Here is a 26,199-nt window from a genome sequence, read left to right on the forward strand (position 1 = left end):
CTGTTGTTTCTATACGCCTGACTCCCATAAAGCCTCAGTGACAAGAGATGCTGAGCACCCACCCCTGGTCCTTCCCTCCCTGGAGGAACTGGGAATACCTGGAGGAGGAGATGGGAGCAGTTCCTAGGAGTCTGGCTATAATAGAGAAAGGGTGAGCATCAGAGCAGACTTGTCATGCCACAACCATCTCTGTGGCTACCAACCTTATTCTGTTCAGCTTGGACTGAAGCAGGCTGGGCTGTAATGCACTTTCCTCAAGTTAAGGTGCTCACAATGAAAAATTTTTATTCTTTTCCTTTCAACGGATCCCAGAAATAGTTCAGGTCACGAGAATAAGCCCAGCATCACAGGTAACTGACTGTAGAAAGAATGCCAGGAAGACGGTTTCCTAAATGTTCTGGTGGCCACCAGGTCTAAGTTGTACCCCCCAGTCTCCCACCCCACTATGCTCCTGAAAGCAGTCCTGAGGTGGTGTTGTAGGGCTTGTCTTGGTGCCAATTGCTCTAATGCATATTTGAAAGAAGTTTGACACCTCCGAGGACAAAGTCAAAGCAGATCTTTGCACTGCATCTGCTGTACCATGTGTGTGGTCACTCTGGCGATGAGTTCTGACAGCATAAGCTTGTTAAAGTTCATTTCTGACAAATAATATAGGTATGGTATGGGGAGAAAATCACGTTCCGTTAGCAGTGACAAGGTAACCTTTATCAGGGCACAGTCCTATTAATTGCTGCAAAATTCCTACTATAGAGAGGTTCATTGAGCTCACAGTTGTGACTCTGCCTCCACTTGCTTTTGTTGCAGTATAACTATGACATTGTAATTAATTTGCTTTCCTTTCCCTCCTTTGAGGCCATTTTCTCTGTCAGTCCACAAAACATCTAGCAGCAATGTTTCAAGAGCAGCCTTTAGGCTACGCAAACCCATCTAGCTCTAGATTCCAAAATTTGGGCCTGTTTCCTCTCCTTCTGTGTTCTTGGCCTCAGGAAGCAAAATGGTTTTTATGATTTAGTGTCTGATTTCTGTGCCGAGGATAGAATGAAGCAATCACTACCATTTGTTTTTGTGGTAGCCTCATTTGTACAAATGCATCCTGGGTGATTCATAGGCAATTGCACTTGGTAGGTACCAGGATGTATGCACTGAAGGGTTTTTGAGTAATGTATTCACTAGAAATTAAGCTGAAACTTAGCAGCTCATTTTCCAGATGCCATCAATGCGACGGTCAGGCAGGAACAACTTCCAGTGCCTGCTTGCCTGAGCCAGAATTGAACTGAAGCTTTGCAAGTAAAAAAGCTTTGGCTTAGATTTTCACCCTCCGCTACTGATTTTTTAGCCTTCAGCTTTACCAAAAGTACTGAGAATCTCCTCTCTCTAAATTGGGTCACTTTAACTTGTCTGAGGTTGGGCACTCATAAGTAGAGACACTGAAAAACACCAGCAGCAGCACGTCGAGAAAAAAATAGTTTTGCTTCCAGCTACCAAATCCTGAAGCTTCTGCGCTTCCTACTTCCTTCTTATCTGTACAGTGAAACTTCTCGTCCCTAATGGAAAGCCCATCATCCTAAGACCCATACAGGCATGTAGCAAGAAGAACAGTCTGTGCCTTGAATAGCACACACCCCAGAGAAACTTGTACGGTCTCAGAGTTAGAGGTGAGAGCACAGAGAGATGAAAAGTAAACCCTTCTCAACCAGCCATTTGCATTTAGGAGCCCAACTCCAGTGTCTGAATTGCAGAGTTAAGTCCCACTGAAAGTCAATGGCATTCAAGAAGTCTTGAAAGTTTGGTGAATTTGCTCTTTGAGGACACGTGGAGCAGAGGTGGGAACTGTGTGCAGCACTCAGAAGTCCTTGGTCATTGCCAAGACCTAAACCACAGAGTCATCCTGCTCCGCAGCTCTCCTCATCTGCACAAACTCGTATTGAAGAGGACTTTGTGAATGTGCTCCAGAAACGTAGCTTTTCTTTTTTCTCTCTCTCTTTTTTTTTTTTTTTTTTTTTTTTTCCCCTCCTGCTGTGTAGAAGCCAATATTAATTACTTCGTATTCTGGAAAGCAATAAATAAATAAATAGATGGAGATCCGGAGGAAAAAAAAAAAAAGATCCGTAAATTAGAAACTGATGATTTATGAGACGCCACCAGAGGAAAATTCTCCCTCTCTTTTATGCTTGGCTATTTCAGCCCTGGCTTCTCAGGCTGACAGAATGAATCCTAATATGCAGATGAGGCTGTGATAATGATTTTGTGCTGCCTGAATTACAGAAGCGTATTTTTGATGCAGGCGTATTTAAAACATCTTAGCAGGGCTCTGAGTTCCCTGCATAATTTGATGAGCAATAAGTAAGACACAGGTATGCCATGCAAGCAGCAAAATGTTAAAAGGTTATGGAACTGTATTACATCCAGTCATGTGAGAGAACAAATTAACAGTGCTGTTCTTCCAAAGAGACACGGGCTCCGGAGGGAAGATCAAGTCGATCTCACTGGGAGAGTTTAAAAAAAAAAAAAAAGACTTGCTTCTTTTATGGACTTGTCAGCTCTTGCCAGTGGGCTGCAGGGACTCAGCTGTTCTTTTAGCTGAATCTGAGTTTACTTTTGAATTCATTATATATTTATTTAAATACATGGTAAAATATATCTATGCATGCCGTGGCATTTCCTGTGCTTGTTTGAGACATCAGTAAAAGAGTCTTAGCACCAAAATCAGTCACTTTGGAATATTTTCCCATTAGTTTGCTCTGTCAGTAAAGTGGGAAGCATGACTCCCCAGCATACAATTCCTTCTGATATTCAATCAAAACATCTGACCTAACATTCATTACTGACACTCAAATTACAGGGCATCTTCTGAATAGCTCACCGTTCCTTTTTCTCTTTTTCTCCCCTTCTCTCCTCTCCCTCTTTTCCTTTCTCCTCCCCATCCCCTTTTTTTCCTTTAATGCAATGTGTGATTGTTCCTTGTCAGGCTGGAGCACGTTCCCGTCCCGCTAAGTGTCAGCATGCCGCTATCAGCTTGCAGCAAATTGTGCTTTCCCTGAGCGGTGGCTGATGGAATGAATGGCAGCCCGGAGATAGTCCTGTCCTTCACAATGCAGAAAGGGCGAGAGTTCCCACAACTGCTTTTCCCTGTGAGCGCATTATGGTAGCAGGTCAAGGGAGCAGGGGAGTTGGAGGGGAGAGAGAAGAGAATTAAAAATAATAGTCTGGAATTCTTGGTAGTGTCCTGATTACAATCAGAGAGAAGCAAACAGTAAGGCCATATAAAAGCCTTCACTCAGGAAAAAAAAACACCTCTCTTTTTGGAGTATTTATGTCAGCTGAACCTAGTGTGGTTTTGCAAGGCTGAGGTTCAAGACTTTAAGTTGTGGATGAAGCTACAGCCGCATCTCCTCCTACCGTCATGGGCAGCAAGGTGATGTTCAGTAGCAGCTCTTGCACCCTTAAGAGCTTGTCATTGAATTTCTCCCCACTCATATCCTACAGGCGTTCTGTGCAGAGAGCTTCTCCTCAAAGATTTGTCTTAGCTCCTGACAGTTTATGAGTTCAGAGACAGTGAGCTCTGCACCAGCTCCTCCATGAGGAATCTGGGGACGAACATGGTTGAGCATCTTGGTTTTGTTGCTGTTGTGGTTTGAACGTCACATTTCCCAGGTAAAGTGTCCTAAACTGTCTTTCATCCTCATCTGCCGCTGAGATCCATGCCACAGCTCCCATATTTCTCTCACGTTAGTCAATTGTGCTGCAGGCTGATACACAACCAGGCAGCCCTTGTTCTCTGCAGCAGGATGTTGTGTCTATCCCCCCTCATTACACCACTGGCAACTGAAGGTAAAAAGGAGTCCAAAATTAAGTAAAAGTTGGACTTCGACTTGGATGCCTTGCAACCTACATCCCTCAAATTAACGCATATTAAATGTGGGCAGTAGATTGTATTGCACACCACGTTACGCAGAGCTGCTGATGAAATCTGCACGTGGGCTCTGTTTTTCCTTCCAGATGTTCCTCTTGGCTGCTGAGCTGAGAGAGAGAAGGAGAAGTAGTTCTGGATGGGGCTCCCATCACCTGCCCCACCAAATGGGAAAAGCCCATGAGACTTCTTTTTAGGAACTGCTAGAGCAATGCCTGCATCATCCTTACAGTTCCCAGGTCAGGATGTGGTAGAGCTGCATGTTGTTGTGCTGTTACGTACAATTAATATGTCAGGTTTTTTTCTGTGTCTAGTGGCCACTGCTGGTGCCGCAGCCTGGCCCTGGGCTCTGCCCTCTGGCTTTGGTGTGGTGTGGAGGTGGCAGGGGCACAGCTACAGCACTGCAGAGCATCACCCGACAGCATCTCCGGGACATCGCTCCGGGGAGCGCCTGGCCACTATTAAACCCTGCCAAAGAGCCTGTAAGGTTTTCCTGAAGTGCTGTAAGGCAATAAGCACTTTTTTGCCCTCCTGCCACCTTGAGCAGTAACAGCAGCTGTTACCAAGCCAACAGTAAAGCAAACGAAGCCCTCGCACTGGGGCTGCGAGATGCTGCTAATGATATTCGCTCGCTGCGGCTCAGAAGCACTGGCAGAGCTATCACGGAGCAGTTAGGCATCCCGGCCGCAGAAACGCTGGATGTTTGTGCGGGGGTGAGTGTCCCCTGCCTATTCGCAAATTCTCTGCCTTTTTGAACCAGAGGCTTTATGAGGAGAACCTGGAGATGATAATAAAATAAGAAACCGGAGACACTTTCCAGGGGCCCCATCTAGCTCCGTCTCTGTTGCCATGCGTGGGAGTTGCACGGGGCTCTGAGCAAACAGACGGTTCCTCCTTACTGCCTGGGTTGGCGGCATATGGCTTTCTAAACGTGTTTAGTTTAGGGGTTTGCGTTTGCATCCAGCTCCTAACTTACAGCAGGTCCCTGTAGCTGCACTTCACCTCCTTGCCAGCACGATGGTCCAAATGCAGTTCTTGTCTCCTTTGACTGTGTGTTCCCGTAGAACAAGCCACAGCACTAAGCCAGGCCCAGAGATGACTTCTGTGCTGGCAGGGAAATACAGTGGGATTTCGGCCCTGCTGGAATCCAGGTTTGCTGCAGGGAATCAGCCCTTGTTCTGCTGCTCCCACCAAGAGCCGAGTGCTGCTGAGGCACAGGGCCTCGCTGACCAGCAAAGGAGGTTGTTGTAGACCTCCAAACTCCTATTTGCTCTCAATGCAAACGGCAATAAACCAGAGCCAAGAATATGCATGTTCAGTGTTGGTCATGTCCAAGGCCTTACTCTTCCCTCACTTGACTGTTTTTATCTTTCTAGGCTGTCAGATCTTTGGAGCACAGAAGAAATCTCTGTACCAGAGCTACTGTGTTGGGATCTCTATAGAATAATATTAATTCTTTCAATTTCATTCTTATCCCAAGCAGTGATCTTCTATCCCCAAGCATGAAAGTAGCCTTTGTAATGCTACCTTAGTGAACACAGCTGCAGAAAATTTCTCTGCCTACTACAGGGCTCTTTCGTCCAGGGTAGAAAGGCATAGCAGGATCCAATGGCTAGAAGCTGAAGCCAGATAAATTCAAATGAGGAATAAAGAGAAAAGATTCACATTTTAAACATTGAAGTTGATTAAGCATTAGTTCAAAGAAAGTGATGGATTCTTCATATCCACCTGGCACTGAAACAAGCCCAGAAGCACTTTCCGGAAGATCTGCTTTAGCAGACACAGGTTGTTACACTCAGCACAGGGTTATTGGGAGAAACGTAAAGGCCTGAAGTCTTTACATTTACAGGAGGTCAGCCGAGCTGTACTGATGGCCTTTTCCGGCCCACAGCTTTACGAATAACAAACATTCGTAATGAATGATATAGATATAATCCCTAGATTATATAGACATAATCCCTAGAGTTTAGGGATATGGTTTAGTTAGGGGACTGTTAGCGTTAGGTCAGAGGTTGGACTCAATGATCTTGAGGTCTCTTCCAACCTAGAAATTCTGTGATTCTGTGAACATGAAAATACGCGCTCTAAAGCATGCTACTTAAAATGCATGCCTAACTCTAAGTATTCTGGCTCTCTTCACTGGGACTTGCCTGCTAAATCAAGACTCCTGTCCTGCAGGCTTGATCTGATCCAGCCCAAAGTCAGTGAGGATCTTCTCCCTGGCCACTTCAAATCGAGCTCTCAGACAGGAATAAGTTAGTTCAGCTCCCCAAAATCCATTTCATGCTAAAACTACTCTGCTCTTCTATGAGCACTGTCTGCTGAAGGATCTCAAAGCATTTTGCAAACATTAATTCACTACTTAATTAAACTTAAAACACAATGATCCTGAGCAGATGAGCTCTGTGTCTTTCTTCAAGCACCATTTATCAAAGGAATCGGTTGCACTTGTCATGCTGATAACAGTGCCTAACTTTCCCGCTTACATTGTGTTTCTAAACCCAGTTTAAGTTGTTTTCCTTCAATATGAACAGTTTTTGGAACAGTTTTTGAAAGAAAAATGCAATCCAAGCACACTTATTTATTTTGTTGGTGGTGCTGGAAATTAGAGTACAAATGTTTTATCTGCATTACAAACACTATTACAAAGTGCTAGAGTGCTTTAATCTATCTTCTAGATTTTTTTTTTTTTTTGTTATTATTCATGCTTGAAGTGCTTCATCTTAATGCTCACAGTAGTTACCATAGGCGCACACAGCAGCACCAGCCCCACTAGAGGCTTTTCTGTGTTTTGTTTTCTTTTTCCTGATGCTCTTATTACTTGGATGACATTAAAGTATAAACAAGCCAACAGATGTGCCCACAACCTGGTAGCTCTCTTGGTGAAAGGAAATAATTGCAGGAAGAGGGGTTTTGTGTGTTATTATTGGGACAGTGTCCTAAGTGCTACTAGATGGTGATATTATCAGAAAGTAGATTGGAAAGTGTTGCCTAAAATTACATGGGAGACAGCATATAGCTGCAGGGAAAGGCCTGATGGTGCTGGATTTATGTTTGGGTTGGCTTGACAAATCTTCCAGCCCCTATTCTGAAGCACAGATATGCCTGCCTCCCTCTGGCTGTTAGCAGCTAAAGGACAATGGATCTGAAGCTGCAGCACAGAGGAATTACTGGGACTTCATCTCCCTCCAAATGAACCATCTGCTTAGCAGCCAAGACAAGTCTAACACAGGAGACATCTGACTTCCACTCTTCAGTCCTTCCCACAGACAGAGGCAAAGCTGACAGATGTGGGATAACTGAATTTAAGGACAGTGGTTCTCTGTGAAGACAAAGGTCCTGGGAGGGACGTCCCATCTCCTTTGCTTGTTATTCCCTGAAACTCAGCAAGGGACCAGCCTGAGACCTGGAGCACAGTGACAGAGCTTCTGGAGGAGTGACCACCCCAGTCAGATAGTACACACAATGAAGCAGAGTTCTTCCTATATTGCATTTCAGGGCCAAAATGTCACCTGCTGTAAAGCAGCAGTTTCACTCAAGTTGCTGCAAATGAGGCACTTTAGAACAGGTGAAGGTCTGGCCCACAGCAACCACTTTTATCCCTCGATTGCTCAGAAGGGGCTCAATCGTTTGCTGGATCATTTGGAAGCTGGGTGAACAGAGAATCACAAATGCTCATATCAAAACTCCCCAAGCCACAGCTTCTTTTATCTGATTTCCCTCTCCTCCCCCTTTTATAAGAAAAATCTCATCAATTGAACTATTACACTGAAATGTTAGCATTTTAAGTGCATTTGCTATGTATGGACAGAGTCAGCACACACATCCAGCACATAAAAATTTGATAATTCCACATTTTGAAAAGATATATCAAAAGGCATAATTTAATATGTTCTCATTGAAAAAAAATCATGAACTGCTCATTCCCTGGTACTGTATATTCAACGATCTTAATTACTGAAGCTATTTACGTTCAGAAGATAGTTTTCGCAACTTGAAGCATTAGAAAGAGGTGGTGGGTTGTTCTATTTTCTGTTGTGTTTTAATTTTCAGTGAAGGCTAAGTCTTCTGGTTCCCTGGAAAATGAGAACCTGATCCGCCATCCTCCAGGACCACCACTGAGCTTCAGATTGGACCCTGAAAGTGGTGTTTGTCTTGATCATCTCCCAAACTGGAGAATGACTGAATTAAGATATTACACTGGAAAATGTCTGGCAGAACCAAATTTCTTGGGCACTTGGGTTTGTGTGTGGTTGCTGGATCTCACAAGCTGGTGGTTTGCCTGTTCATGTTTTCTCACTTGCGTGCTGAGGAATGTGGCAGTTTGGGGAATTCCCCATACAGCTCAGATGGGGCTGCAGACATCAATCCAGTAGAAGCAGAATGATGAGTGCTTGTTTGGGACAGCAGGCCTTCACTTTTTGTGTATACATTAGGACAGATCAGAGCAGGGGGATAGGACATTATTTCATAACCTGTATTTTAAGCTGACCTGCTCCATTATTGAGAAGTTGTGCTGTGGAAATGGACAGGAACGTGGTAACATGTTCATATTAGAGTCTGGTGGACAATCACTTCCTAACAGGAGGGCACATAGGTCTAAGGAAATGTACTGAAATATATGCAAATTAATGTAGATACATGCAAATATGCAATCTACATTTTCCCCACCTTCTTTTGCAGAGGATATTAGTAGGCATGCAAAGATCTAAAATTATCCAATTGAGAGCAATGCTGAGAGTGATAGGAGGTGCAGGCACCCCAAAGTTTGAATGAATGTACACTAAAGTTTCTCCTCTCACCCAGCCCTTATATATTAATCACTTTCTCCCTCCTACTGCAGGAAAACCTAAAATCATAAACACCTAACTGGGCAAGGGGGCAGTGAAACCAGTGGCTTGCTGCTGAAATGGAAGGAGTTGGCAATCCTAATAGCAAAGCTCCTTTCACTTGCTTTTTTCCCTTGTAATTTGGAAATTCAGTGACAGAAGGATGATTTTCAAGATAACTCATCTCTGGATTGCTGAAACAGACACACAGAATTTGACATTTTGAACAAAACAATACTTCATCCAGACAAGTAATACAGAAACTATGTGATCACAGTGTGGGGTTTCTCTTCCTCCTATATGAGATATTTTTCCTCCCTGCTCTGAACAGCAAACCAAAATGTTCTGCACCCTCAGAATTAAGCAGTGGTGGATTGGGTAATACCTTCTGTGTAAGGGATAAAACATCACCACCTCATTAAAAAACAAAACAAACAAACAAACAAAACAAACATCAACCAAAGTCAAGTATGTAGCTATCCATGGTGAGAAACACTTGTAGAGTTGGTGTTCAGGTCTAAAATGAGGTAGACCTCCATCCTAGCCTATACTGCAGGTGGGTCTGGCTGTTGGTGAGCCTCAAAACATTTCAGATTAACTATCTTGGATCTGTATCACACTTGTTTCACTGCATGTAACAGGCTAAAAGAGAGAATGCCTGAACAGCTCTTAAGTCTAGATTTAGATTAAAAGATAACAGGCTCTCCACTGCCCTTTGCATTGGCTTAGAGAAGTTGAAGGTGCATCTCCAGTCATTGCCTGAACCATCCAACCCTCCACAGCTGTCTGAGCACAGCTGGCAAACCCAAAAGCAAAGATATTCTTGAATATATTTTCTTTCCTGCATTAGTCACTGCAGCTACTGAAAGCTCCTGAAATCACACCTGGTTAGTGACCAGCTGTGCAGCTACAGGTAAAAAAATTTGATGGGGCAAGAGCAGGGAAAAAAGGAATTAGTGACATGGGTCAGAGAGACCGAGGGTACACCTCCAAAGCCTCAGGGCTGGCTGAAGCACAGGGAAGGCTCAGAGAGCCCTTTGACCCTAAGTGCGCCTCCTCTTCCTTCCCCAGCCAGAGCAGCACCTCTTTGCAGAGCCTAGAGGAGAGAACCCCTCTGGAGCAGCTGCCACCAGCCCTCTCCCCAGCTTTGCTCTTTAGGTCCGGGAAGAGCCCAGGGAAAGGTGGCCACAGGGTGTCACTCGCACCCCATCACTGAGCCTCGGCGCTGCTCCCCGAGCCCCTCCAGCACAGCCCGGGGCAGGCTGAGGGCAGGGGTGGGCACCGCGCTCGTATTTACACTGCCGACGATGAAAACACAAGCCTCGGTGCCGCCGGGCAGGAGCCGCCACCCCTTTTCTTGCAGCACTCTAATAGGGTGCTGCCAAATTTTTCGACCTGTATTCCTTCTTCTATTCACTGCAGTCAAAAAAAGTCTGCTGGGAGATGAATTGCCGTGGTGCAGACACCAGCAGGTCTGCAGGTGGGTGCATGTGGGAGCAGAAGGGAGGGGAGGATCAAATAAAGAGAGATTTGCAATAACCTGCGCTATTAACATTTGCACCTTTCAAACCACCTTTCAGGCTTTGTTTCCAAATGTCTTTTAATAGGAAGGGGTTAGTACCAGCAAGACTTGTTTTTTGCTTGGTTTAGTTTGTTTTCTTCTCTCAGACACAATTCTTCCTTTGGACTAGTATCTCTGAACATTTGGTTTTAGAAAAGATTCTTATTAAGGTCTATCTAGCACTCTAGCTGTCACAGGCATTTTCTGTATATACAAGCACATTGTCAAGTGTCTGAGATTTTCTAGCTTGAAAGCCTTACATTTGGAGCTGGCACCTTCTGGCACGTGAGCCAGGTGGCCTCCAGCAAGCTGATTCAGCACATGGCTTCTTCCCCTCCCTGCAGGACCTGGCCAGCCACAGAATTCGTGCCTTGCTGAGGCAACCACAATTTCAGATGGGTGTTGCTTCTTGACTTGGGAAAGAGGAAATGGGCAAGAAGCACAGGCACTGAGTTTTCCCCTTCTCACTGCTTTTTCTGCGTGAGTTACACCTTGCCTGCCTCAGGCATAATCCCTCCTGCTGAGTCCATAATTTGCCCATTTGTGTCAATTTACAGGTTAAAAAGAAGGGTCCAAGTCCTGCTGCTGCTGGGTCTCCAGACAGCTGGGGTGGAACTTTCCACTTGGATGTTCACAGTGTTTGAGGATATGGGTAAAGGACATGCTTCCTTCTTGGCTTGCTGTCCTCCAAGGTTCATTGTAAGAGCACTTGGTCTCATCTCATTCTCCCTTTGCTCCTGGGAGCTCTTTAAGTGTGAAGAGATGGTAGCTTGCCTTCTTTTCATTTAGAAAGCATCAGCATGGTCCTCTGAAAAGAAAAAATGAGGAGAGGAGCCTTATCCCTCCTTTCTAATACATTAGCTGGTTCATCAGCAAATCTGTAGTGTTTCTTATTTTCCTCCCTTAGTGTTATGCAAACCTCTGTTAAAAGAGACCTGCTATTTAATAGTAATAACTCTCCAGTAAAATGTATTGATGCAATCTTTGAACTAATCTTCTAGGTTTCTCTTCATATTTCATGAAAATTTACCAGAAACGTAGTCCCTGCAAAACACTGAGAAAATGGCACAAATGTCCTTACTACACTGCCCTTCCTCCCAGCTGATGTAACACTGATTTATTGGTTACATCAGCATCTAGAGAACCAAATGAGGAAAGCCATCAAATGCATATTCCTTTTGCATAAATCTGTTTCCTACCACATTTCCTTAAGCTACTCTATAATCTGTATGCTTTTACTGGGGGCAGAGGTGCCATTTAGTTTTGCACCATGTGTGTATCTGACAAAAGCAACAGCACAGGAAACTTTTCTTTCTTGAGAGCAAAGGGCCTTGTCCTGGTGAGCCCCTTTGTGCCCCTTTCCTTTACTTCTCTAGGTCCTCCTGACCCATCGGAGTAGGAGATCAGATCTGTTAAGAGCATATGGAGTCATTCCACATCACTAAGTTAGCCTGGAAATGGGAGCTGGCAGTGACTGTTATGTATTGCCACTCGACAGAGGGTTGGCTGCCTGTCAAATTTGTCTGTAGAGTCTCCCTGCACAGGCATGTGTGTCCCCATTGCAAAATTCAGCTTCCCAAATGACATCAACTGTGCCTTCTCTGCAGGAGCTGAATTAGCCCTAGAGACTCCCTCATCCATCAAAAGCTGTAGACAAGTCATGCTAGGAAACCAGCGGCACGAGGGAATTGTGTTTTCTGAGTCCCACTTGTTTCATGGATAGGTCAAGACCTCCAATCACCAGGGTCATCAATCTAATTAGAGAGCATATTTAATGAAACCCTGTGAATGTTCATTATTGGACAGAGCACTGCAAGGTGTGCAACAGGAGTACAACAGCACAGAGAGGCTAGCAGATGAGGCCAACATGATCAAATATGCTTACCATGGGCACAGTTTCTGTAGTTGCCCCTGCAGTTTTCCAGCTATCATCAGCATTTTGGAGGCAACCGGTGTTTGAGAGTCTAATTGTGCCTGCAATTAGCACAGAAGATAGATGTGGGCTGCTAGAAGGCAACTCTCTTCAGTCAGTTTGTGAGATTAACAGAGGGGAAGGGCACTGAAACTTCAGATCCTAAAATACTTGGCGGTCTCAATTCTCAGCTGGCTTTGGCTCCAGTCCTTTCTAAGAAGCCAGCTTCTTCTTTAGCACAGATGTCTTTTAGGACTTCCTGCTCTTTCCTTTCATTGCAAGCTGAGTGACTCCAACTTCCAATTGTAGGGACCATCAACCCTGCAGTTCTGGAAGCGTCCACCAAGCCTTCCAGCCCAACCTGACTTGCCTTGAAACATCCTATACTGCTCCAGCTTCCCAAGAGGGCACCTGCTTTCCAAAGATAACATCTCCCCTTGGTATTTCTAAACATGGTGCTGTCCCTTACTGAGCAAACAGCAAGAAAGCAAAACAGAAACAAGGGAAAATATGACACCCTCTGCTAATAAATGCAAAACGATGGAAAACAATTTTGCCAACTAGGCAACTCAAATTAGACTTCTATCTCAGAGGAATATGGTCGATTTGTAGCTCTTATTACAGTGTAATGCTATTTCCCTAAAAGTTTGTGTGTGCATTTTAATGAATTCATAAAACCCGGACTGTAAAAGCCCCATGGGGGAAACCTGGCAGCTCTTTAATTCAGCATTAAAGCTCAACTGATGTCAATTGAATTGATTTCTGTGCATAGAAATTGCATTCGTTGAATGAAAACTTTAGCCCTTGCCATTCCCCCTTTTAAAGCTCACTGTAATACAATTGGCTCCTTGAGTCAGGTTCAATTACATGTTGAAAGTTTATAATCTGGTGTGCTGAATGGAGGCTGTGAAATCAAGAGAGAAAACCTAGCTAACCTGATTAAACCTTATACCACATCCATCCTGGGGCCAGTGAATCCTTATTGTAGCACAGGGGAACAGCTCCTCTCCGAGTATGCAACACATCCTGATTGCAGCCCAAGATTTTACTCTGGTAACAACCACAGTGACCTCAGTGTCTCTAATGGGAGTTCAGAGCTCTGACCTAATTTCAAAGTTTCCCTGTTTCCCTTTTTTAGCTTGGGGAGAGCTTTGAATCAAAATAGGATTTGTGAAGGAAAGGGAAAGATCCAGGGGGGTTGCCAGGTATGGATTATCTTTTTGTATTAGGCACACATGTGTTAGGGTATGATCCCACAAAGGGCAATTTTCAGTCATGTTTCATGTGGGCTTATAATCCTTTACTTTTGCTATTAGCCTAGGGAAACACCAGTAATTTCCCAGTTTTTGACCCAGAGTCAAAGCCAGGAAATTTTTACTTGTTGGGTAGTTATAGTTGTTTCCACAAACTCTACCTCAGCCTGCAGTAGATGCTGCTAACTTCTGCAGATATTTCAGCAGATGTAATCTGCAACAGGTCCCATATTTTGGATTTTATTTTCAGAATTACTCCCAGTTCTCCCATGAACATAGTGGAAATCTGATGAAAGTGGCCTTCGTTCACATTGTTCTGTCAAGGGTCAGATTAACATGAGCCATTCTCTTCTTCTCCAATGTTTCTAGTACTTCTAATGCTCTTTCACTACTCCCAGAACCAAAAGCATATGACAAAACACTGCATGATCTTCTCACTATTAAAAAAATCAAGCAGGCTTTTTCTGTGTTTCCATTTTCAGTAGAGGATTTTTTTATTCAATCCTGAGACAATGTCACTGTCACTCAGCACAGAGCTACCCTCCAAAATCTCTTTCAGTTTGTTTTGGTCATATGCTAAGAATTATTCCTAGTAATATCAGTGAGCATCAGGCTGGTGCATTACAGCCAGCAGCTGCAAGGTTTATTACAGCCACAGACCCTCACACACCCATCTGAGACAAGTGTTATAATCCTGCTTTATAGATGGAGAGAGTGAGCAATAGAGATGTTCAGTGACATGGGAAGAGTTGGCCAATTTTCTGACCACCAGCCCTGTGCTGTGGCCTCAGCTCAGTTCCTCCCTAAGGCAGGTGAGACATGCCTGAGCCCCGGACTTGAAAGATACGGATGTAACAGCTTTCCTTAATTTGATGCCTCAACCTGTAGTTTAAACCTGTGTCCCCACTGGAAGTCCCTTAGCCAGTCTGGGGCTGCCTGTGGTCACTGTAATAACACCAGCCCAGAGAAACCTTAATCCTTAAGTGAAGGATAACTGCAGGTCTCTGCTTTTATTTCATCTGCTGATCTAAGGGAAAAAGCTCATCCCCTTCACGGCTGTTGAAGGTAGGTCAAGGACAAGGCATTTTACTGTGTCTGGGTTAGAAAGAGCTTCTGGAGAGGTATTTGCTCTCTGTGGTGCACAAGCAAGGTGCTTGGTGTCTGAGCCAAATGATCAGGCAGTCACAGTACGGGATCACAACACCCACCACTGGGACCCTCCATCAGTACTGGGCTGGGATCTTTCCCCACCATCCACAAGATCACCTTCTAGTTCCAGTCCAATAAACCTTTTTCAAATCCCACCTTGGAAAAAATACCCCCAAGCCTGTCTTCAACAATGCCATAAGAACTGAGGTAATTGCAGAGTCACATCCACTTTTCTTTGAGTATTTCAGTGTATGCTATGCCTTTCACAGTGGGACAAAGACTGGCAAACACATGGAAGGTATTTAAGAAATGGTCAGAGATGATCATTAGTATAAATGATACAGAAGCAAAAGAAAAAAAGCAACCAAAAAAACAGACTCCAGGGGCTTTGAAAAGCAACCAATAGTTTTGGGCACAGCATCAGAGAAGGACTAACATCCCAGAGGCCCAAGCAACCTCTCTGGAAACACAGCAGACCAATACAACAGCAAACTGTTCTTGAAGTTCAGTTTCTATTTTCCTTTGCATATTTTCAGCTTCTTCAGTCTAGTGCCATGTCCCACAGACTCACCAAGCAGCCCTTAGCAGGATTTCACTTTCCCATTACTAGCTTTAGCATGCATGCTCTCTTACTGTCATGACTTACAGAGCCTGGTAGAGCTTTGCAGGCCTGAATAAGTAAGGGGAATAGAAGATGATGACTATCAAGCATGCAAAGGGTTAATTGCTCCACAGCCAAATGCCTGATAATTGGTGTCCCCAAATCCCTCCAGCCATCTTCTCCCAAAAGACACAGCTGTTCTGATAAGCTTTGGGTAGAGAGAAGCAGCAAAAGAAAAAAGAAAGGCTAATGTTCCACTTCAAAGTGAATCCCCATTTCCCTATCCAAATAGCAGGGAGAAAATGTCCTCAGTGTAGCTCATGTGCTTATCACTTTACAGCCACAACATGCTCCACTTTGTTGGGCTTGCCAAGCAACATGGCTGAGATGTAAATTGTTATGAAGAAAGGAACAGCAGAAGGACTTCTCCCCCCTCCTCTTCTTTTTTTTTTTTTTTTTTGCTGTATCATCAACTTTAGGCACCCAGCAAAAATAGCCGTGAAATATGGAAATGTCTTGTTCATAGCACAGTGATTTTTAAAGGCTTCTGCTGTGCAAATGCAGCTGAGATAGGCTTCTATAGTCTCGTCATCTCCCACTGTAACAGCGCTTCCTCGCTATTTCACTGAATAAGCAGATACAACGGGAAACTATTCACCAAACTAAAACAACATCAAAAGCCCATTAAAGTTCTGATTTAAACTCTCCAGAATGGATGGAAATTCACAGCAAAATAACAGGCAGCCAGGATCTGTCTGCAGCTAGCCATCACCCTTAACACTATCTAACTCTGCTGGCATACTGGATGCCTGGTGCTCAGCTGCAAGTTTCTAGACGTTAGTGGGTTTAAACCGAACTCTTAATGGCCTTTTCAGTGCTGCTCCTTCTTAAACAACCTGAAGCCTTCCCCCACTCTCTATTGTCTTTTCACAACTGTTTAGCAGTGCACAAGCAGAGCAGCAGGCTAAGAGCATCCCACCACAAGAACAAAAGAATGATTTGCAGGGTCAGAATGGGCTCTCTGCAGGCAGCATCAGCGATGCCCTCTACCTTGATTTTCCCTGCATAGGCCAGAGGTGAAACCCTACACTGCAACCCATTTACTGCCTGCTCTGTTACATTACCCCTAGCTCTGCTAGGTGCTATTGCCAAGCACTCATAACCTCCCCCCCTTTACCCTGACCTTACCTTGCTGAGACTGTCCTGTAGAAGTCCAAAGTATCTCCTACAGCCTTCAGAGTAGATGAGAGACTAAAGGCACCATACTCATCTGCAGGCAATTTAATACCAGGGAAGTAAGGTGTGGCTATAAATTAAACCTCATTAAGTCCTGAGTTGATGTGACCATTCATAATGCAAGTGGAAGTCACCTGTGAGAGTAAATAGGATGAAGACCCTCTCAGTGCTTAACGAGGAGATCTGTGTAAATGGGTTGTGCAGGTTTATCAGATTACTTCATGTTCACACCATGATTATCTTCAGGGAACTTCCTTGCTGGTGTAATCCTGCAGCTGTTTTCTCCACATCCTTACAGCTTTGCTGCTGCTCCGCCCGTGGAACAAGCACCTCTGATGCACTGAGCCAGTGTGTTGAGCTAAACCAGCACAAAAATGATATTTATTTATTTATTTATTTATTCTTTTCTGGTAATTTGCTTTCCTCAATCAGTTCACTAGGTGTCTGGCAAAGGATAAGCAGGAGCAGGTGGGAAGGGCAGGCCCAGGGCAGGGTCAGCTGCCTTGGAGCAGCACCCTGTTGTGCCCAGGTGGTCTGTTAGACTGGCAGCAGGTTAGGGTTTTAAGCTGGCTTTTTGAAAACTGTTCCTGAGGTCCTAACTGTTTTTGTGGGTGTCTAGGTGCTTTACAGATTCTATCAATGATTCATTTAGCCAACTCAAACTAAAAATCAAGAAACTATATTACCAAAGCTAACTTGTTATTGATCACTGTAAACTACCAAATGCAGCTGTCAAGTCAAAATCAAATCAGTAAGGAAATTTCAGTATGAGACTGGAGCTGCATTGCTATATTAAGCAAATCATCAACTACACAGCAGAAATAACCTGTCCCTAGAAACTCCCCAAAGAATCTGAGAAACTGGTTGTCTGTACAGTATAGAAATGGGGAATTTGACTTCATGCCTCGCTGTATCTGCTACTATTCCCTTGCTCTGCTAGGACTGAAAAAAGGCTTTGAATCTGAAACAAGGGCAGGTAACGAAGACCAAATAAGCTTTATTTCCATCTGGTATCCAAAGGCAGAAAGAAGCTGTAGTTTTGATTGCAGTAGGGGCACGGAAAAACTTGCATGACTTCAAGATCTCCCAGTTGGAATAAGAAACCAAAAGTCTCAGATGTAGTTAGCTGTGTCTCCATTCCTCTTGTGCATCTTCTGTACTACAGTTTGACATCTCTAAATATCCTTGCTGTCTGCAGAGACAGCAGGCTATTTTGTGCTTCATTCACTGTATGCTGTCAAAAAAAGAGAAATCCCTGCCCTGTGGGCTCTGTCCTAGAGGATTTTATTTTGCTGCTCTCAGTCTAAAGCAAAGCCCGTATCCATCTCCACTCTGCAGATTTCCTGCAGGGTCCAGCGCCTTCTCTTTTGCCTGTCACTGCTCGCCCTGCTGGCAGGGGATCCTGGCTGCCTGCATCCCCATCCCTCTGAGCACAGCCACAAAGAGAGAAGAGCCTCGTACACACTACATCCATCATCATTCATCCCAGCAGAAAATTTTCGGAAGAGACATTAGTGTCACCACAGTCTCTGTCCTGTTGACCTGCCTCTGTATAGCATAGTAAGGCTGGGATGGGAAGGAGAAGGGGAAAGCTGTGCTCCGAGGACAGCTCACCCCTTTTTCAATGGGTTTCCTGTGTGAAATCCAGTGCTGCATGCAGCGTGCATTAGTATTGTAAATCCTTATAAAAGTCTGATAAAAGAATCAGCCTGTCAAATAAATGAAAGTCTCCATATGCTAGATACGGAAATGCAATCTGAAATCCTTTTAAAGAGAACCTGATAAATAGTGGGAATGCAGGGCATCAGCAGAGATAGAGCTCAGATCCCCCTGCTGCCTTTAATGTGATCTCCAGGAGAATCCTAATAAGAAAGGTCATTGGGCTCAAAGGCTACCAAGGTGTCCTTTCTCCAAGTGAGAGGGCAGTGGTAACACAGGCTTGCTGATCTTCTGGCTGGCTCTGTGGCAACATTAGAAGACCCCACCGTACAACTGCAGAATGGATTCTGCTAGGTATAATCAGTTTATCAGTAACTTTTATGCACCACAGACACCTTTGTAATGTGTCTCTGGCCATAACACTTGTGTCCGATCTTTGATATGACCTTAGTAAGGTATGTAAACAAATGGAGAGAGCCCTGACAGGAGGTCTGGAGCTGCACCTTTTCCAACTCATGCCAGATCTCCCATGCAATGTTTTGCACACCCTATAGTAGAGGATAAAACGGGCTGCTTGCTATTAAGATGTTTGGCAGCTGGCAGCACAAAAGATGAGGTGTGATTTGCAGCTTGGTCTGTGTCCAACTCCTCTGAACTCTGCTGGATCAGCCACTTACTGTGACAAACATCCCCACGTCCTTCCCAGAAGATACCTGGTCTGAGGGATGCAGTCAAAGGATTTGATCCCACGTGGCGAATGGTTGGAGCAGTTGTGCTGCTGGAACAGGACAGAAATCAGATGAGACCAGAAGGGGGGCCCAAATTAAAACTACACTTGGGCTGTGAGTGATGAAATGAAGCAAGATTTGGGGTGTTGTGGCTTAGATGAGACGCAAAGGATGCGCGAAGAAACTTTCACGATGAGAAACTTTCATTGTCATCTTGTAGCAGTTGATTTCTTAAAACCTCTCTGTAGCACCAGAAGGTAGCCTGCTTCAATGCTCAGATATCTCCAGCTTTATCTAAATCAGTGTCTAGTGGACACAACTGCATCCAACTGGGCATTTTCAAATCATGCCTTTCACCTCCTTCTCAATGCCTTGTGTCTCTGCAATGTGATATTTTCTCTTTAGCAGAAGAGTTCCTCAGGACAGGCAGTTCAATGTGACATTTGGGGCCATGTTGCAGAACCTTCAAGTCCTCACAGGCTCTGAGGAGGACAAAAATGCCATTTTCTGGTAGATTTTGAAGCTGGGCCAGGTGCTCAGTCAGAGCAAATCCCAGAGATGTCAGAGTTCTCTACAGAGGAAATTAAAAAAATGTAATGTCTTTTCAGGTAATTCAAAACAGTTCACTTTTAACAAACAGAGATGTCATGCCTCAATTTGACTTGATTTTGTGTTGTATTTATAGCACATAATATAATGAAAAAAATAAATTGAAAGTCATTTCAAAATGAAAACCAAAAATGTTTCACTTCCGAAATGTTGAAACAGGGCATTTCAACCATTTCAAAATGATGCTTTCAATCTCTCCTTTTTTCCTTCCTGAGCCAAGAAATGCATTCAAAACATTGAAGAACTTCTTCAGTTTCTACAAATTGACATTTTCCAATGAAATTCACATATCTGTAAAGGTTGTTGTTTTTTTTTTTTTTTCTTTCTTTCTTTTTTTTTTTCTTTTTTTCTTTAAATCCAAGGATCTTAAACATTAATTTGTTGTTAGGCCTCAGAGCACTTCTGAGTGGTAGTTAAGTGTTATGATCCTCATTTTGCAGAAAGGGAATCTGACTCATAAAGAAACATAAAATGCAATTGAGTTCCAACTTACTTCAGTGGAAGAATTGATGTGCCCAAGGTCAGAGAGAAAGTCAATAGCAGAGCTGGGGAAACGAAAGAGGAATTTTGAAACCAGCACCTTTCCTGCAGCCACCAGACAGCCTTCCCTTTGCAGAGTGATCCAAACCCAAAGACAGTAATGACCACTCTAAACCCCATTCTCAAGCTGGAAGACAAAATGGAAATGGCTCCAAACCTGGGAATAAACTTAGATCTTCCTTCAAAAAGACATTTGGAGCCATGACTCAGCCTCATTCCATCCCTCACAGCCATCCAGCTGCTTGGGTCAGATCACATTTGTTTTCTGTGTAGTAGGAATCTCCTATCAAATTCCACAGGAGGTGGACCAAGCCCTTTGAACTCTTGTGGTTTAACTTGTGGTTATTAGTTTCTACAGCACACAAGCCTTTCTTCTCTGCTCATGCCTCAGGAATAAAGAATAGAACAAAGCTGTCAGAAGGTAGTCACATTTTATTGCAATGCTGAATAACTCGTTTCTGGATTAACTTTGAAATTTATAGAGCTAAAATATAGAATGTACCTGGCATTGGAAAACAATATATTAGCGTGTGCAGCTGCTGCACACAGGGTTTTAAGATATCGTCTTGTCAGTCCCTACATGCTACTGTGCCTTGTGGGCATAGCAGTAAATCTCTTCCAACGCTGGATTTGTGCACTTTGTGCGTGGTGACACAAATCCACGCAACCTGCCTATGCCCTCACCTCTCCCTCCATGCTGGAAACCATCCCACAGACCACCTAGCACTTGTTTCTCTGCCAGATGCCAACTGTGCTAGCTGCTTTCCATGTCCAAAGGAGGGCTTGTGGATGCTAATGCCACGTCCTGCAGAGGCAGCACAGGGAGGTGAGCATCTACAGAGAAAAAGACAGAAGAAGAGTTTTTCCTGCCCCCTCCTCTGTGTGATCCCATGCATTTCTGTGACTTTCATAGCTCTGCACCATTTCCTTTCCACCCAGTGCTGTGCAGACAGTGCTCAGGTGGCAGCTCAGCCCTCCTGCATTTACCTTTGCTCCAGCGCTTAAATTGGTCACGGGTTGCTGCAGCAAAGACACGTTTTATGTTCTCCCTCCCCCCACCCCCATCATTTGGATTCATATAATCAAGTGACTTGCAGCTGAAATTGCTCATAGAAAAATAATTTTAAATTGGTTCATTAATGCTCATTTACTCAGAATTCTTAAATATGATAAGAACATGAGAGCAAAAGAGAATGGATCTGAATGAGAGTAGGAGGATGTTGAAAACAACTTTCCTGTAATTGTGAAGTCTTGTGTCTAAATATGTTTAGACAATGTGAAAAGTCAATTTAAGAAGCTAGGATACATACAACCACAACAAGGGAGGAGATTTCTTAGAGAATGCAGATGTCCTGCAGCTTAAGCTTTTTGTTTCCTGGGGCAGTGCAGGGTTCTGATTTGGTACAAAACCCAAGTAACACCGTGACAAGCACTAGCAGCAGTCTGCAAATGGAAAAATGGGATGAGAACAGAGCACTTCATAAATAGGTTCATGATACACACTCCTGTCACTGTCTGGCAACAGGAGAGGACAGAAGAACATGGGGTCAGCTCTCCAGGCAACGGAGCTGTGCTGAACTCCACCAGCTGAGGATCTGTGTATCACAGCAGGGGGTTGGTGCTAATGTACATCACCAAGGGATTTGGCCCTGGACTTACATCAGGTGTTGGCCATTGCAGCAGCTGAGAGATGAGCTGCCATAGCAAAAGCCCGTTCAGCCAAGCTGCTCTCTCCTTCCATGTCAGAATTAACCACTGATCCAACAAGTGCTGAATGCTTTCCCTGGTAGCAGCCGTGTAGTCCCTGGGAGGATTTAAACTCCTGAAATGCATCCAATTGTACAGCATCTTAACAAAGAGGTCCTCTGGCAATTACTTCCTGAGTTAGCCACTGATCAACTTACACCGTGAAGCATGAGGATTGATGGCTCTTGTAATTTTATTTAATAAAGATCAATTTAAATAGTCTGCCTTAAAAACAAAAGGAAGGTTAATGAAGGTAGAGTTTTAAATTATATAGATCACAGCTCTGATTTTCATGCTAACAGAAAACAGATCAATGGCAACTGTGCAGTATAATTGGAAATGTAAGAAAACTGAAAACAGCCATACTGTGGAAAAGTAATAAATACTGCTGGCAGACCGGAATGGGGGCTATCAGAGGAGGATAATACTGAATAGAGAAAGATGAACAAAAGTCTTGCCAGAGAAGAGGCGAGAGAGGTCAGGCTGCAATTCAATCAATAGGAAGCACGGGCTCTTCTCTATTACTTTGCCAAGTCATATCAGGAGTTGTGGTGCACCAGAGTCCACATTGGACCTGATTCACCATCCAGAGTGGTGAGCCTCTGAAAATAAGCACACGTATATCTTCTCCAAGTACCACTGTTTTGCTGGGCTCCCAGGACCGAAAACCAGCCAGCAGCAGCAGGGACTGGGAAGAGAGGCAGAGCAGTGCACACCGGGGAGCTACACTGACATTAAGGGGGCAAGTTTACAACTGGTAGGTGTCGGAGGGGTTCAGAGCTCGCCAAGCTGCCACTGTACTTTAGCATGTAGTTACCACCACAGCCCCTGATCCCAGGTAAATATTCCTGCGTGCAGCTAATGAGGGGGCTCATTAGCAGTCTGCACAGCCATTGATCAGACTTGCACACTTAGGTTGGGAACTGCATGTGCGTTTGGGTCTGTGCAAGGCTTCTTCTTCTTGAAGGATGTGGCCATAATAGCTTAAACCATCCTACCCTCAAAAATAGAGGAACCTTGCTGGTTAATTCCTATTAAAAGGAGCCTTCTTTCTGTCTCAGAAACCGGGCATGTAGAGAAACCTGGCTTGTAGAGAGCTGTTTCTGAATTGAATTGTAACATTTGTTACAGTTGGTCTTCGGAGAGCTTGGAGAAATCCTTTAAAGTCTTGTCAAAGCCATCTATGATACAGAGATGGTTGTCCCATCTTTGTGTTAACAGACACATAAATAAATGCATTCATGAAATGAAAAATGATTATCTTTATCAAGGGGATCACTGGAGTGCCACGTAGTATGGTGTTTCTTACTTTTTGGGACTAAGCGATAAATCAGCATGGGCAAACTTCAAAAGGTTGATTGCTTAGAAGAGCTTAGCATGTGGTATGGCTATCTCCCAGACCTCAAGGCAAGAAATAGCATGGGATCAAACCCTCTTATTAGTATTTCAGCATACACAGCCAAAACCTGACGGCGTGAAAATAAAGCAGACTCTAATGCTCAATCACGGATTTTCTGATCACAGTAATCATTCATAGTTTAAGTTTAGACATAATATTTGAGTTAGTTCTCATTTTAGTTAGAGTAAATGTTCAACAACTTGTCTTTTTCACACATACAACAACAGTCTTTCTCCTGAACCCTTATTAGGGAATTCCAGAGTTAGGGTCCCACTGCAAATGGATACCTATGTAAGGGACTTGTTTTTTCTCAGCCTCTTTCTTGACCATTTCTGAATTGTACAGCGTGAAAAACACGTGGTTCTCATCACTCTGCAGTCCCCAAGTATCTGTTGCATGTTAACCATCTGTAACATCCCCTATTACCCTGCATGAGAGGTAGCCAAAACTTGAAATACAATTAAATGTGTGCTAGTTACATCAATCTACCACAGCTGCAGAAATACTGCTTCATCTTTTTACTGGTTATGGAAGTTGATAAAGAATGCAGATGTTTCCGAAATACTGAGACAAGCTCAAAATGCAGCTGCCTTTGGATCCTGACTCTGCCATTTCTTGCTGTTCAAGGGCTGTCCAGACTTTAGTTTTGGGATGTAAACTTCATCAGAGGATCCTGCTTTTTTTTTTTTTTTTTAAAAAAAAAAAAAAAAAGAAAAACAAAACAAACAAACAAAAAATAGATCCACATCTGAGATGATGGGGATTTGGGCTTTCTCCTCCTTACTTGCTCTAATCAAATCCTTTAAAGTGTTTTTCTTCCCCTGGCTTTAGTTTAAAAAGCCACAATCTCCTAAATTGTACACAAGCAACCTAGAAATGTCTCCTGAGCCTTTATAGTCAGGAGAAAGAAGTGAGCATGTGTCTGCTATAGTCAACAACCAGAATTGCACTGAGTGCTGGTGAAAACTATAGAAAATGAGGGAAATGCCTTCTGCTTGCTTCAGCCACTAACAAAGGGCTCTGCATTGTATCACGTTCCCTTGCCAGAACAGTCCTGTTATTAACTGCTGGCTATTTTCACAACTGCTAGGCAGTTGGGTGAGTTTTGTTTTGAGAAACAAAATTTAAGTGTGTAGCCACAGGAGGACTTTGCCTTGCTGAACTTGATTCATCTGAAAGTTAGCTGTCTGCACCAAACCTTGACACCAGCACAGTCTTTTAGTGAACACTTCAGAGTGCTTTTCCTCTCTAAAAGGGTACCCAAGAAGGATGATATTCATATTCTTAAATGAAAAAAATTAAATGCACATCGACAGACACACATAGATATTCCTATAGATATGAGGTATTCTACCACTTTTCTTGGCAGAATGGTATGGTCTAAAAGATTTATTTGAGCTCTGCTGGCTAGACTTCTCTCATACCTGAATAAATCAATGGGAATAAGTGCATTAAAGTGAAAGGAGTTATTCCAGTGCTAAGCAGTGCAAAAGTGGTACAAGCCAGCTCTCTCTAATACATCTCTGTCTTCTATCCAAAAGTTATATATTCTTATACGGGTAAATCCTAATGGCTTTAATCCTTTCTGACTTCCAGAGCTGCACACTTCAGCAGTCCTGCCTGGGGAAGCGGTGACCAGGGGATTCAGGATTTGAGCTGCCAGGCAGAAGTCCCACTCCTCAGCCTGTATGTGCCTCTTTATTTCTGTGTGCTGCTGCCACTTGTGCCCTCTCACAGCATCCAAAAAATTTCCTATTATTTCTCCTCAGCATTTATTCTTTTCCAATACTGGCAGATGGTCATACGCCACTTTCTACCCCTCTGTTTTCTCCTCCTATACATCTCTGCTTGTTGGCACAACTTCTCCATCATGTCTTGGAAACTTCCAGTGTTTCAGTGTTCAGTGTTTAACTTTTGCAGCATGTCACCTGGTTTTGTCCCTTCCAAGCCATAAAAGGAAATGATTGCTTGGAGGGGCAGAGCTACATTTAATCTTTCCAGAGTTTATCATGGCTTGGTGGATGTAGTGAAAAAATTCTCTGTGTGGAGGAGGGCTGTCTTTCAACACATCCATTTGCCAGGAAAAGGAATATGGCAGTTGGGCTTCTGAAAAGAAAAGAGAAAAAAACAAAAAACAAAAAACAAAAAAAAAAGGAGGAGGAGGAGGAAAAGAAACTAATTAGCTGTGCAAGTCAGCTCTGAAAGAATAAATAAAGAAATAAAGGAGTTAACACTCATGTGCACTTTAAATCCTGAAGCTGCTTCCCTGCTCTTTCATGTATGTATCTAATAATGCACAAGTTCTGTGCTTATAAGTTTCTGATTTGTGCTGACATAGAGATGGCCCCAGCTCAGTGTTTGCCATCTCTCAGAGGGTGTTTTTTCCCCTTCTACCTCCTCTTGCCCTTTGTTCAGGCCTGGGGCTCTTCCTCACTTGCTTTGTTCTCCTGCTATCCTGAGCCTGGTGGGGATCAGCCAGCTGGCCTGGTGGAAGAAGCAGGGGAACATCTTTCCTCTAGCCATGTTCTGGCCCAGGAAACCCCACAAAAACAACCCTGGGGCATGCTAAAGCCCAATGGAATAGAGAAATACAAAGATTTCAAATCAGGACATTTGGGTCCCTCTAATCTGCATTCTCTCACACTCGCAAATATTGGATTGCCTAACAAATTTGCAGGGCCAGTCCCTCCTGAAATACGCGTCTCCATTGCATTTCCCTCTGTTAATAATCAACTGGCCTGGGAGATCGTTCAGTGTTTGCAATGCAGTGATAAGTGCATATTCTGGACAAACAGAGCTTGTTAAGGAAGACTTTTAGGTCTTCTTGCTGGCCTTGTTGCTAGGAAACTGGAAAAGCTACAGTAAAGCTGCTTGAGCATGGTGGAGTCTATTGCTGGCAATCAGTGTCACTTGCCCTAGGTGATAGCCTGCAGCCTTTAAAAATACTGAAACATGCCCTGATGCCATCACGTTCGTCCCGGAGACGTCGTGAGGGCCTGCAGTTAATTAAGCAGCCTGTGTTTGTGTGTTTGGAGCCCAGGAGCCTGACGCAAATACCACCAGCATT

General features: G+C 43.9%; 2 long non-coding RNA genes across 3 annotated transcripts in view; one reads left to right on the top strand and one right to left on the bottom strand.

Annotated features, from left to right (window-relative positions):
• Nucleotides 1–1,922: 1,922 nt before the first annotated feature.
• LOC311442013 lies at nucleotides 1,923–16,491 on the bottom strand. 2 transcript variants are annotated; one of them, XR_014696403.1, is made up of 2 exons: nucleotides 16,404–16,481; nucleotides 1,923–5,529 (listed from the first exon to the last, which is right to left on the bottom strand). It is a non-coding gene; the product is annotated as an uncharacterized lncRNA (long non-coding RNA). The 2 variants fall into 2 exon arrangements; XR_014696404.1 differs by lacking the exon at nucleotides 1,923–5,529 and adding an exon at nucleotides 9,813–11,108 and having other exon boundaries at nucleotides 16,404–16,491.
• The window catches only part of LOC311442014, a 33,970-nt gene continuing 13,753 nt past the window's right edge, over nucleotides 5,983–26,199 (top strand). Inside the window, exons 1-2 of the long non-coding RNA XR_014696405.1 lie at nucleotides 5,983–10,219; nucleotides 24,729–24,818. This is a non-coding gene — a long non-coding RNA (uncharacterized lncRNA). The remainder of the gene's footprint in view (nucleotides 10,220–24,728; nucleotides 24,819–26,199) is intronic.

This window comes from Aythya ferina, assembly GCF_964211825.1.
Source record: "Aythya ferina genome assembly, chromosome: 10".
NCBI classification, from domain to species: Eukaryota; Metazoa; Chordata; class Aves; order Anseriformes; family Anatidae; genus Aythya; species Aythya ferina.